This window comes from Notolepis coatsorum (assembly GCF_963971535.1).
Source record: "Notolepis coatsorum genome assembly, chromosome: 18".
Classification (NCBI taxonomy): Eukaryota; Metazoa; Chordata; class Actinopteri; order Aulopiformes; family Paralepididae; genus Notolepis; species Notolepis coatsorum.
The window spans coordinates 88,818,395-88,829,991 of NC_140182.1; the positions used below are offsets into that span (position 1 = coordinate 88,818,395).

General features: G+C 46.4%; 1 protein-coding gene across 1 annotated transcript in view; it reads left to right on the forward strand.

Annotated features, from left to right (window-relative positions):
- The first annotated feature begins 5,301 nt into the window (after positions 1 to 5,301).
- plxnb2b (plexin b2b) overlaps positions 5,302 to 11,597 on the forward strand; it is a 252,668-nt gene continuing 246,372 nt past the window's right edge. Inside the window, exon 1 of the mRNA XM_084334929.1 lies at positions 5,302 to 5,622. The gene's annotated coding sequence lies outside the window, so the exon portion shown is untranslated. The remainder of the gene's footprint in view (positions 5,623 to 11,597) is intronic.

Below are 11,597 nucleotides of genomic sequence, written 5' to 3' on the forward strand. Positions count from 1 at the left end.
AGGGTCTCTCTATTTACGCTGTCGAAAGCCTTTTCATAGTCAATGAAATTAATGAATAGAGGTGAATTCCACTCTAATGACTGCTCCAGTATTATCCGCAGTGTTGCAATCTGGTCTGTGCAGGATCTGTTTTTGCGGAAGCCCGCCTGGTGGTCTCGTAGCTGTGGGTCGACTGCGTCCTTCATCCGGTCCAGTAAAATCCTGTTGAATACTTTTCCTGGGATGGAGAGTAATGTGATCCCTCTGTAGTTTGCACATTGGCTCAGATCTCCTTTCTTCGGTATTTTGACGAGGTAGCCCTCCTTCCATTCTGATGGGATGTGTTCTTCTTCCCATATCTTCTTGAAGAGAGGATGGAGCATCTCTTCCATCGTCTCTATATCGGCCTTCAGTGCTTCTGCCGGAATACCGTCGGGTCCTGCAGTCTTGCCGTTCCTCAGCTTCTTGATGGCTTTGCGGATCTCTTCTTTTGTTGGCACGCTGCAGTCTATCAGCAGATCCCTGTCAGCTTGGTGGATGTCTGGTGGGTCCTGTGGTGCTGGTCTGTTTAGCAGTTCCTCAAAATGTTCTACCCATCTAACCCCTTCTCTGCCTCCTTATTACCTTCTACTAATAAGGTAATTGTTGCAACTGTCCGTCTGCAACACTACTATCACCGACATCTAAGAAGGGAGATCCCCCCTTGAACGGCCCTTCTAAGGTTTCTCTCCTCCACATTGCCTGTGGAGCTTTTTTTCCCTATTGTTAGGTTTTAGTGAGTTTTTCCTTACCTTCGCGTGGGGTATGTCTGGGAGTGCTTGCATTCTTTCATTTATTTGCATTCATCTAAAAAATGTTTGGACCCTATGGTGTTCTTGTTCTGTTCTTGACTTATTGTTATGTTGTCTTCTTGACTTGTTTAAAGAAGACCTGTACGGCCCATGGGGACATTAACGTGTGTTGTCGGGCCCTATAAATAAATTTGATTTGATTTGATTTGATTTACTATTGGACTCAACTTCCTACCTTGAATCGTAACAGGACGGGGCGGCTGGGTAGCGCAGTGGAGAATGCACTCGCCTACCACCGCAGAGACTCTGGGATCGAATCCAGCTGTCAGCGGTACCTCCGGCTTGGTCAGTCGTCCCTACTAACACAATTGGCAGTGTTAGTGGGTGGGAAGCCGCTGGGGTGTATGTCCTGGTCGTTGTAAACTGCGGTTCCTACTGGTCGGTCGGGGCGCCTGTTCAGCAGGGAGGGGATCGGGGGGAAATAGCGTGAACCTCTGCACGCGTTACATTCCCCCAGTGAGACTCCTCGCTGTCAAGTGAAAAGAAGCAGCTGGCTGACTCCACATGTATCGGAGGAGGCATGTGGTAGTTCTACACCCTCCCCAGGCCGACAGTTTCTCAGTTTCAGTTTCTTTAATATTTGTCATACAGAAGTACAGAATACTTTTATACAAAATGCTTCTTACTGTTACGCTCCAGAGACTGTGCAAGACAAGATAAGTATGAAATAAAATAACATAGTAAAATTAGCAGTAAAAAAATGAGGTCACAGTGTTCAGTTTAGACATATGTACAATGTTCGATGCAGAATAGACGTAGTTACCATACAATATACAATACTGTGCAGTGTACTAATATACAATACTATATAGTGCAAGGCAGAAATGGGACGAGGTGCAATTTAGGTACAATTCACAGTAGGTGTACGAGTTGTAGTGCAAATCCTTTATCAATAAATATAAAGTGTAAAGTGTGTTTGTGTGATCTAAAGTGTGGAGAGTGGGTGCTGCAGTGTGTTGTTTGTTTGAGTGAGTGTGTGCGTGTGGGTGTGTGTGCTGTGTGCATTTGATGGTTGTTGCATAGTGTTTATTGTTCGTTTAGCAGCCTGATGGCCTGGGGATAGAAGCTTCTTCTGAGTCTTTCTGTGCTCGCCTTAAGACTCCGGTATCGCTTGCCTGACCGCAGCAGTTCAAAGAGGCAGTTGTTCGGGTGGCTCGAGTCCTTAATAATTCTCTTAGCCTTCCCCTTGCACCGCTTGTTGTAAATGTTCTGGAGAGTGGGGCAATGCGCGCAACGACTAGGAAGGGAATTGGCAATTAACGTCTAAATTGGGATGGGAGAAAAATATACAGAAAAGGTGAGAAAAAAAATATTTGAAAAAAAAATAAGCCAATGGAAATGCTTCTTCAGAAAATAGCAGCAGAAGACACGTCTATAGGTTACTGTAAGACTAGGGTAGGATTACGGCTGAGCTCAACAGTTCTGAACACAGACTTTGGTGCTGTTGTATGGAATTCCCTGTATGAGCACAAATATAATTTCAGCTTTAACAATAAGTACAGTGTTCACACTGGTCAATAGATATGGTCAATTTATAGATAGATTTATGGATATTCTTACATTAGCAAAGTCATTTTGAAGTCTGACAGTATCAGTCCTGCTGAATGTCCCTGCCAGATCATCCATGAGTGAGTGAGTGAGTGAGTGAGTGAGTGAGTGAGTGAGTGAGTGAGTGAGTGAGTGAGTGAGTGAGTGAGTGAGTGAGTGAGTGAGTGACCACATTGTGCCACCACACATAGTCCACAGGGAACATGGGAAAAATCGATCTGAGACTGTAATAAAAAAAGTCAACCAATGAACAAGATTCTCGTACCGGATCTCCTCTCTGGTAAACAAGAATACCCTGAAGACTCTAACAGGAGCACTCATTTAAGGGTACTACGACTATGCTTGCACCTCATGGTACCAAAGCACCTCAAATGCCCTAAAAACAAGACTACAAACATCGCAAAACAAACTGGTCAGACTACTGCTTGACCTTACTCCTAAAATCCACCTCACCCCTGCCCACTTTGACAACCTAGGATGGCTTAGAGTAGACGACAGAGTACAGCAACTTGCAATGGGCCTGGTCTACAAGATACACTACACCACTAAGATACCCATGTGCATGTCGAAATACTTCCCAAAGGTCAGCGAATTCCACGACCACAACACCAGAGGGAGTTCCACAAATCATGTTCAACCCAGATTCGGCTCAAACAAGGGACTAAACACGTTTCGGAAATTATGCCACAACAATGTGGAATGCCCTACCCACAGCCGTAAAATAATGTGAATCCCTAGTTACCCTCCTTCAAAACTGCTCTCAAAGAGCACCTACGGGTGGCTGCAATTCGAAACTGGCCCCGGTAAATGTCCAAACTCCCCCCACCCACCCACCGAACCCCCTTCATCCATGATGAAACAGTACTGTATATCTGTATGTCATAAATAGCATGATGAATTGCAAATGAGGGGCCCTGATGTAAACAAGACAAAAGTATTTTTTTGGTCTGCATCCTCTTAACAATAGTTTGTATTGAGCCGTACTGTATTGTACCCATTCTGCAATCTGCTAATAAAGTTTTCAATCAATCAATCAAAGACTTTGAAGCTGTTGAACCAAACATCTCATGCTTCGGCCAGCAGGGGGCACTGTATCCACATGATAAACAGATACACTGCCTCCCTGGACCTTGTGCCTGATAACCTTGTCTGACCACTCACAAGTTTATGAATCATCATGCTTATCATGAAAAACCCATGTGAATGACAAATCATCTGGTGGAATGTGCAATATGGAAGCTTAACCTTGTTTTCTCAACTTGGACTGGCTGGCCGAGACGACATGGCCAGCAGTGACAGCATTCGACAATGAATCATTATTCAGGCGACACACAAACATTATGAAGGTGCCAGTTGTTCAACCTTTTGACTACAGTCACGCCAACTGTCTACAAGCCAAACGTTAATTTCTATTCCAGTTTAGTGGGGTGAGAACGCCTTGAAAGGCCCATCTCGCGAAACCTCCCTTGGGCTAACATGGTCCAAGACTCAGTCCCATTACTCTTAAGACAAACAGCTTTGGACATATTGAACTCAGGCACCAAAACAACCTTGCTCTACTCTGCCGATTTCCATTCTACAGGCTCTATTTGCCCTCAGAGAGTGTTTGTCCCTCCTCACTCTATCTCCAGGTGTCTGTTTGTACTCAGAGAGTGTTTGTCCCTCTCACTCTATCTCCAAGTGTCTGTTTGCTGACACTTGTCTGGCATGGCCTACTTTCCCCTTGATCTCATCAGTCAATGTGAGGACCTGTGAAGGCCATCTCCCCATCTCTCCCTCTGTGTATCGCTACCAGTTTGTGCCTGTGTCAGCAGTTGGGGACTGACTCACCCCCCCCCCCCCCCCAATCGTCCCCCCACCAGGGGCCCATCGGGCAAAGACGACTCGTCTCCCCCAAACAGACAGGCTCATTTGCATGGCCATAAATCACTCACCAAAGTGACACCGAGCTGCACAACGAGACATGAGATATAGGGCCACAAAACTCATTGCGTCCGACTGTAGTGTTATGTGAGCTCAGGCCCACAGGGAATAAACAGTTTATTTAACAACCAAGGTGAGGATGAAAATGATCTGGCTTCAGTCCCACATGCAGGCATGTCCTGTGGCAAAGTCCCAGCAGCTAAGGAATGTAGGCTGTGTACATTATGTAATACACTTCCAATAATTGTTACAGGATAACAAAGTGTAATGGTTTATTCTGTTGGACAAACAGAATATTCATAGTATTCGACCGCAGACATCTTGGACACAAACAGGTGATTTTGATCAAATAGCAGGTGGTCATCATTAAATGGCAATTGTGCCCAATGCGCTGTGGCATTGAGCCATATTGTACGGCAAAACAAGTAATAAGAATGCTATTGACACTTTCCCAGGTATAAAGAAGCACAATGATAGCCTATATAATATAATACAAAGTGTTAAAGTTGAATGAAATAAAAACAGAAAATTCACATCATTCTGATTATGTAAGCTATTTAATGTATTCTATGTTATTATAAGTTGTGTGTTGTCAAAAGACAATGTTAGAAAAGGTAGAAAGGGGAAAACTGTTGGAATCACTTAGTTATTAAACATTAGTAAAACATTGCTTATATGCATTATTACGATTATAAGGATTTATAGTTGAATAATTAAGGAATGGTTGGTTTCAATCTAAACCCATTTTTAACGATTTACATAAGCATTCGGGAAGAAGAAGTCCAGTTCTAGGCAGCACCCGTCAGCCCTGGTACCGTACTGGTGGTAATGTGCTCCCGCTTTCATTCTACTTGATGTTTGTTGTTGTCACCACAGTACAGTCGTTTCGCCCGTGATCTCTCGGAGTGGGAGGAGGAATATTCCTCTCGGTTCCCGGGCGGCGCGTCGGTTTCTCTCAGCGCGCAATCCCCCAGTTTCCTGGTCCGTCGCTGAAGGCTTGAATGCGGGAGGAGCGGGTCTCACAGGTGCGTCGCTGCCGACCGAGGAGGAGCGCAGACTAGAGCTGCCGGAGACACTCACCTGGAGGACCCATCATGTGACTCGGTACCTGCTGGGCGTGGAGGAGAGCAAGTCCCTGGTCTTTTTCTGGACTCTTAGTTCGCTCAACCGGTAGCCTATTTCCCCACGGAACAGTGCCTTTCTGTAACCCGATCGGACATGTGGGGAGAGTAAAATGTGAACTTGCTTATACGGACTTATTTTTTTATTTTATATAAGGGGGATCTCGAAATCCGGACTGTTCGCTCTTTCCTCCAACAAGGTGAGTTCAGGGCAGAGGCTGATCCCACTAGCAGCGGGATACCGTTTGCTCCTCCGTTTCATAGCAATATCAATATACCCATGTTAATTAATAGGAAAACCATGTTTTAACATTGCTCCAATTACGTCAATATGCGTGTGGGTAAAATTACATTGTTGATCTATAACATCGCTGCTTTGAACACGATAATATACAAGGTGTAGTATTGCACGGCCAATTGGCTCGCATTGATCGGGGCATCCTAAAGTATTGATTTATAATAAGTATGTCACTCGCAGCCTAATTTTCTCCTACAAATCTAAACGGTGCAGCAGCGGAACGAATGCTGTTTGTTTTATGCAAAGCTAGATCGTGCATAATTCTAAAAGCTGATTGCTGTCTCGCCAATATCGTCTTTGCACAGCTTGGTGATAATAATAATAATGTGCCGGTATGATAAACTGTGTTTTGAATACATAGAATCATCCTGGATGCCATAGTGACCAAACTTGCTCTAGTAGTCTCTACCAACAGCTGGGTACTTTGGAGACGAGCCCTCTTGTGGAGAGCTGTTCTCTCTCTACCCGTGACGTCACATCGGGAGCCTTCGAACCCGAGCATCTGTTCTGTCACCTCGCGGGGAACTGTCTCAGCGAGGCTGGCCAATGTCAACCGTGTCCCCCCAGCGCCACCTCCAGACAGTGACTTGTACACCAGCAGTTGAAAGAACACACTGTTGTCGCGGGTCTTTTGATTGATAGCAGTAGACTGAGCAATGGCTCCTGTTTGTTTGAATGTTCCCCCCCTTAACATCTCTTCATGTGGAGAACAAGGAGACAGAAGCCCCATTCATGTCCCAGTGGAAGCTCCAGAGCACCACTGTCAGTCTGTATCTCTCTGTCCCTAGCGCCGGCCCTCAGCGGCTCACTGTACTGCCTTGTTGTCTTTCTAAATCCTCCCTTTATTCCTACCCCTTCACACAGTACGTGGGCTCCTCCGTCTTCTGTGGATTATCCCCATTAAATATACAAACGTTCTCATAGTGGAAATGGATTAGTCCGAGTGTGTGTGTGTGTGTGTGTGTGTGTGTGCGTGCGTGCACAGGGATGAATGAATGAATGAATGAATGAATGAATGAATGAATGAATGAAAACTTTATTTAACAGATTGCAGAATGGGTACAATACAGTACGGCTCAATACATACAATTGTTAAGGGGATGCAGACCTGAGAAAGACGTTTGTCTTGTTTCCATCAGGGTCCCCCATTTTCAATTCATATAGACATATATGACATACATGACATACAGATAGTCAGTACTGCTACATCTATACATTTATGACATACCCGATTTGCAAATACAGTACTGTTTGTGATACAGAAGGAGTCAAGAAAAGGGAGTATATACATTTGACGTAGAAACTGTACATTGGAGGTTGGGTGGGGGGGGTTGGGTACATTGGGATATTGACAACCATACTGGGTAATTTACATTGGAGGTGGTTGGGGGGGGGGGGGGGGGGCGGGGGGCATACTGTATAAACAAGTAACACTGTACATTGAGGGGGGGGGGGAGGAGACACTGTACAAACAAACACAATTGTACATTGAACTATTGACAAAACCATACTAGGTAAATGACTGTACATTGGAGGGGGTTGGAATGATTGGGTTAGGATATTTACAGGGGCCAGTGTTGAATTGCAGTCTCCCGTAGGTGTCCCTTGAGAGAGGTTTTGAAAGTGGGTAGTGATCCACATTCCTTTACAGCTTTGGGTAGGGCGTTCCACATTGATGTGGCATAATTGCGAAACGTGTTTAGTCCCTTATTTGAGCCGAATCTGGGTTTGACATGATTTGTGGAGCTCCCTCTGGTGTTGTGATCGTGGTATTCACTGACCTTTGGGAAGTATTTTGACATGTACATGGGTACCTTGGTCGTGTAGTGTATCTTGTAGACCAGGCCCATTGCAAGTTGTTGTACTCTGTCGTCTACTCTAAGCCATCCTAGGTTGTCGAAGTGGGCAGGGGTGAGGTGGGTTCTAGGAGTAAGGTCAAGCAGTAGTCTGACCAGTTTGTTTTGAGATGTTTGTAATTTTGTTTTTAGCGCCTTTGAGGTGCTTTGGTACCATGAGGTGCAAGCATAGTCGTAGTACCCCTGAATGAGTGCTCCTGCCAGAGTCTTCAGGGTGTTCTTGTTTACCAGAGAGGAGATCCGGTACAAGAATCGAGTTCGTTGGTTGACTTTTTTTATTACATTGGATGCCATTTTGTCACAGGAGAGATTAGCCTCTAGGATGGACCCCAGGTAGGTAATTTCATCTTTCCTTGTGACAATATTGTCACCCACTGTAACTGAGAAGCCGTCGGTCTTGCTGAGTTTGTTATTTGAACCGAAGAGAATGGACTCTGTTTTGCCCATGTGTAATGATAGTTTGTTATCAGCGAGCCATATGCAGATTCTGCCTAGTTCCGAGCTGAGGGTTTTTTCAACCTGTAACTTGTTCTTGTCAGAGACCAGCAGGGCTGAGTCGTCCGCAAACAGGAACAAGTTGCAGTCACAAGCTGACGACATGTCATTTGCATAAATTAGGAACAGTAGCGGTCCTAGTATGCTTCCTTGTGGAACACCACAGCTCACTGTGAGGGGGGGGGATAGGGTACCGTTTACCTCCACCATCTGTTCCCTCCCCTCAAGGTATGATTGCATCCAGCTCACTGATAGACTATCAAAACCAATTGCTTTTAGCTTGTCAATCAGAATGGAGTGATTGACCGTGTCAAAGGCCTTTTGTAGGTCCAGCATGACCATGCCGCAGTATTTGCCTGCGTCCACCTCTTGTTTGATGTGGTCATTCAAATAGAGAAGGCATGTGTCAGTGGAGTGGGATGTTCTGGGAGGGGAGGGGGCGCACGTGGAGGCAGTATAGCCGGCGGGGTGGGTAAGGCTGGTTGGTGGTGGCTGGGAGGGGGGCACCGGGGCAGAGTTGGGGTCAGTCTCCGGACTCCTGCCTGAGCAGGGCTGGTTTTCCAATAGAAGCCATCTGCTCACTGGGACACAGGCATATTGAAAACCAAACAGGTCTCTTCGCTCCCTCTTTCTTCTCTCTCTCTCTCTGCCCCACAGTGCCTCATTCAGGGTTTATCTCTTCCCCTCTGAATAAATAGACACACCTTATCTAGGCAGAAGAGAGCGGTGATGAATGTTTTCTTCTGCTCCCCGCAAGGGTGAAAAAGACAAGTGTACCACAGTTCCTCATCGTAGATGTCCTTTTTAGGGCACGTGTGAGGGGAGGAGGCATTTCCCATTCGGGTCACACACCGGTGTTTTCAGGATTCCACACCATCCCAAAAGGCTAATGTGAGCTCATATACCCTGTAATATAAGGGGAACATTTGGAAATAACAGACAACAGAACAGGTTCACTGAGGAGTGAGTGCTGTATGTGTATAGTATACAGTGGTGGGGGGGGGGGGGGGGGGGGGGGGCTGTGATGAACTATTTGTGATTATGTCCACCCTGATTGTTTTGGCCAGTGAGAGCAGGCATTGCAAAAATTAGAAACTTTCCTCTTCTTGGTAGCAAATTCATTTCGTCCGCCTCCTCCTCCTCCTTGCCTTATAAGTACGGGAGCCTTGAGCACCCAACAGTTAAGGCTTTGTATATTTTGAGGTATTTTGAGTACATGCCGTCTTCTTTTTCGATATTACATAGTTTTGTCAAATAGTTTACGTGTCTGTCATCCAGCCACTCTGCCGGAGCTATAAGCAGTGCATTTAAGAAAGTGCTGCAATATTTCTTCTGGAGGTCACATGTATTTGAACCCATCTCAAGTCTCTTTCTTTTTGTACTGGATTACTGACTTATGTCATTTTAATTTCTGAAGCAAAGTCATAATCCGTCTATTTATTTTTAATTTCCTTATGTGATTAGTAGCTGATTTAAAATAGTAATTTTCATAGACCCTTTCCCTCTTTTTCCATTAAAATAAACATCTAAATGAAACTATCATGTAGCCTAATCATTGTCATATATTGAGGCCCACACCCACATAACTAAACTTACTGTAATGTACTATGTGACCACAATTCCTTTTTTTAATGGACTACAGTGGACATCTTAGCCATAAATTAGGTGTGGCACTTTTGAGCACACACACACAATGTGAACTTTGTCCCTCTTGCCTATCTTAAATACACATAGGCCCCAGGGAAGTGTGGGCAGATGCATGAACGGCTTGTCAATCTGGCATTAGATGGTGGAACCTGGGGAATAGAGATTTCCTACAGATTGGAGAGAGGCTCGTCTTTTTATGTTGGGGGGGGGGGGGGGGGGGGGATTATCCCGCGAGGAGGGGACGCCATAGTGAGGTGGGTTTCAGATCTTATCTCACCGAGGGGGTTTATGGCTGCCATCCTTGCCCTTGGACTTAATGGCCCTGTCCCAAACCCATCCCTCACCACCTATCCTGTACCCTTCCCCTCAGGCTCTATCATGTTACTACACACACACACACACACACACACACCACACACACACTCACACACACACACACACACACACACACACACACACACACACACACATGCACACACACACACAGACACACACACACACACACACACACACACACACACACACACACACACACACACACACACACACACACACACACACACACACACACACACACACATGCCCCCTGCCTCTCCCCTCCCCTCTATTCCCTTCCCCTTACCCTTCCCCCCATGTTCTAGAGCTCAGTTACAGCTGATAACAAAGCCAGTGTAGTAATGACAGGCCTGCGAGGTGAGATCACATTCATTCTCACGCTTCCTCCCCGAGCAGCTGTATGCGAGGCTTGTCTCAGTGTTGCAGGGGTTATAGCACCCTTGCATGCCTCCGTAAACCTCGCTGCTCAGCCCGCCACCACACACACACACACACACACACACACACACACACACACACACACACACACACACACACACACACACACACACACACACACACACACACACACACACACACACACACACACACACACAAAAACCATCCCCCTCCCCCCACCACCATCCCTACCACCACCACCCACCAATATCTCTCACAGCTTGAAGTTCACCACCATCCAGGCCTTAACCTGCAATGTGGGCTCACAGCACATCAGGGCTTCATGCCAGCACTTCAAACTCAAACATTAACGGCCAAGTCCAAGTCTACAGGGTTCACCGCTAACACTCAGACAGGCAACCTTGACACGCTCTCGACCCACACGCCTTCCATTCTGTGCCGACGCTCCCCTCGCATGCCGCGCTCTCGACCCACACGCCTTCCATTCTGTGCCGACGCTCCCCTCGCATGCCGCGGTCTCGACCCACCGTGGATACTTCTCTGCCTCCGTGCCACACTGCCGGCCTGTTCTGCTCTTCTGACCACTGACCGCTATTACCAGCACCCGGTACCTTTTTAACCAGAGTCTAACCGTCTAACCGTGCACCCCTCTATGCTTTTGCACATCAGTCAAGATGATGAACATGATGAATATTATAAACAGGCACGTATTCCCAAAGAGCTGAATGATTTAGGTTATGAGGGGAGCAGGCTTAATTGCTTGGTTGAGCAGGTTGTAGGCAGAATGTTATGCAGGGGGAGTGAGACATCCTAATATTTCACACAGGGATATAGCCGGGAGGGAGAGGGTTTGTCATGATCTGAGACGTGGAAGAGAGAGAGAGGGAGAGAGAGAGGGAGAGGGAGAGAGTCAGCCTGGAGGAAAACATGATCCCCATCGCCGTTCAGAAGGCAGTGTTGGCTGTCAGGTGCCCTGAGGTAGCATAGCTGAGGACTGTACGCTGGTGATGGATACACAATGCATTCATGGCTGCTTCACTCTGCTACACATCCCCCCCAACAACCGGATGGCAGCTGAACTGACGGGCTGATCCAAGGCACATAACTTTGTAAGAGCTTTTGATGCTCCTTGCTCATTGGAGAC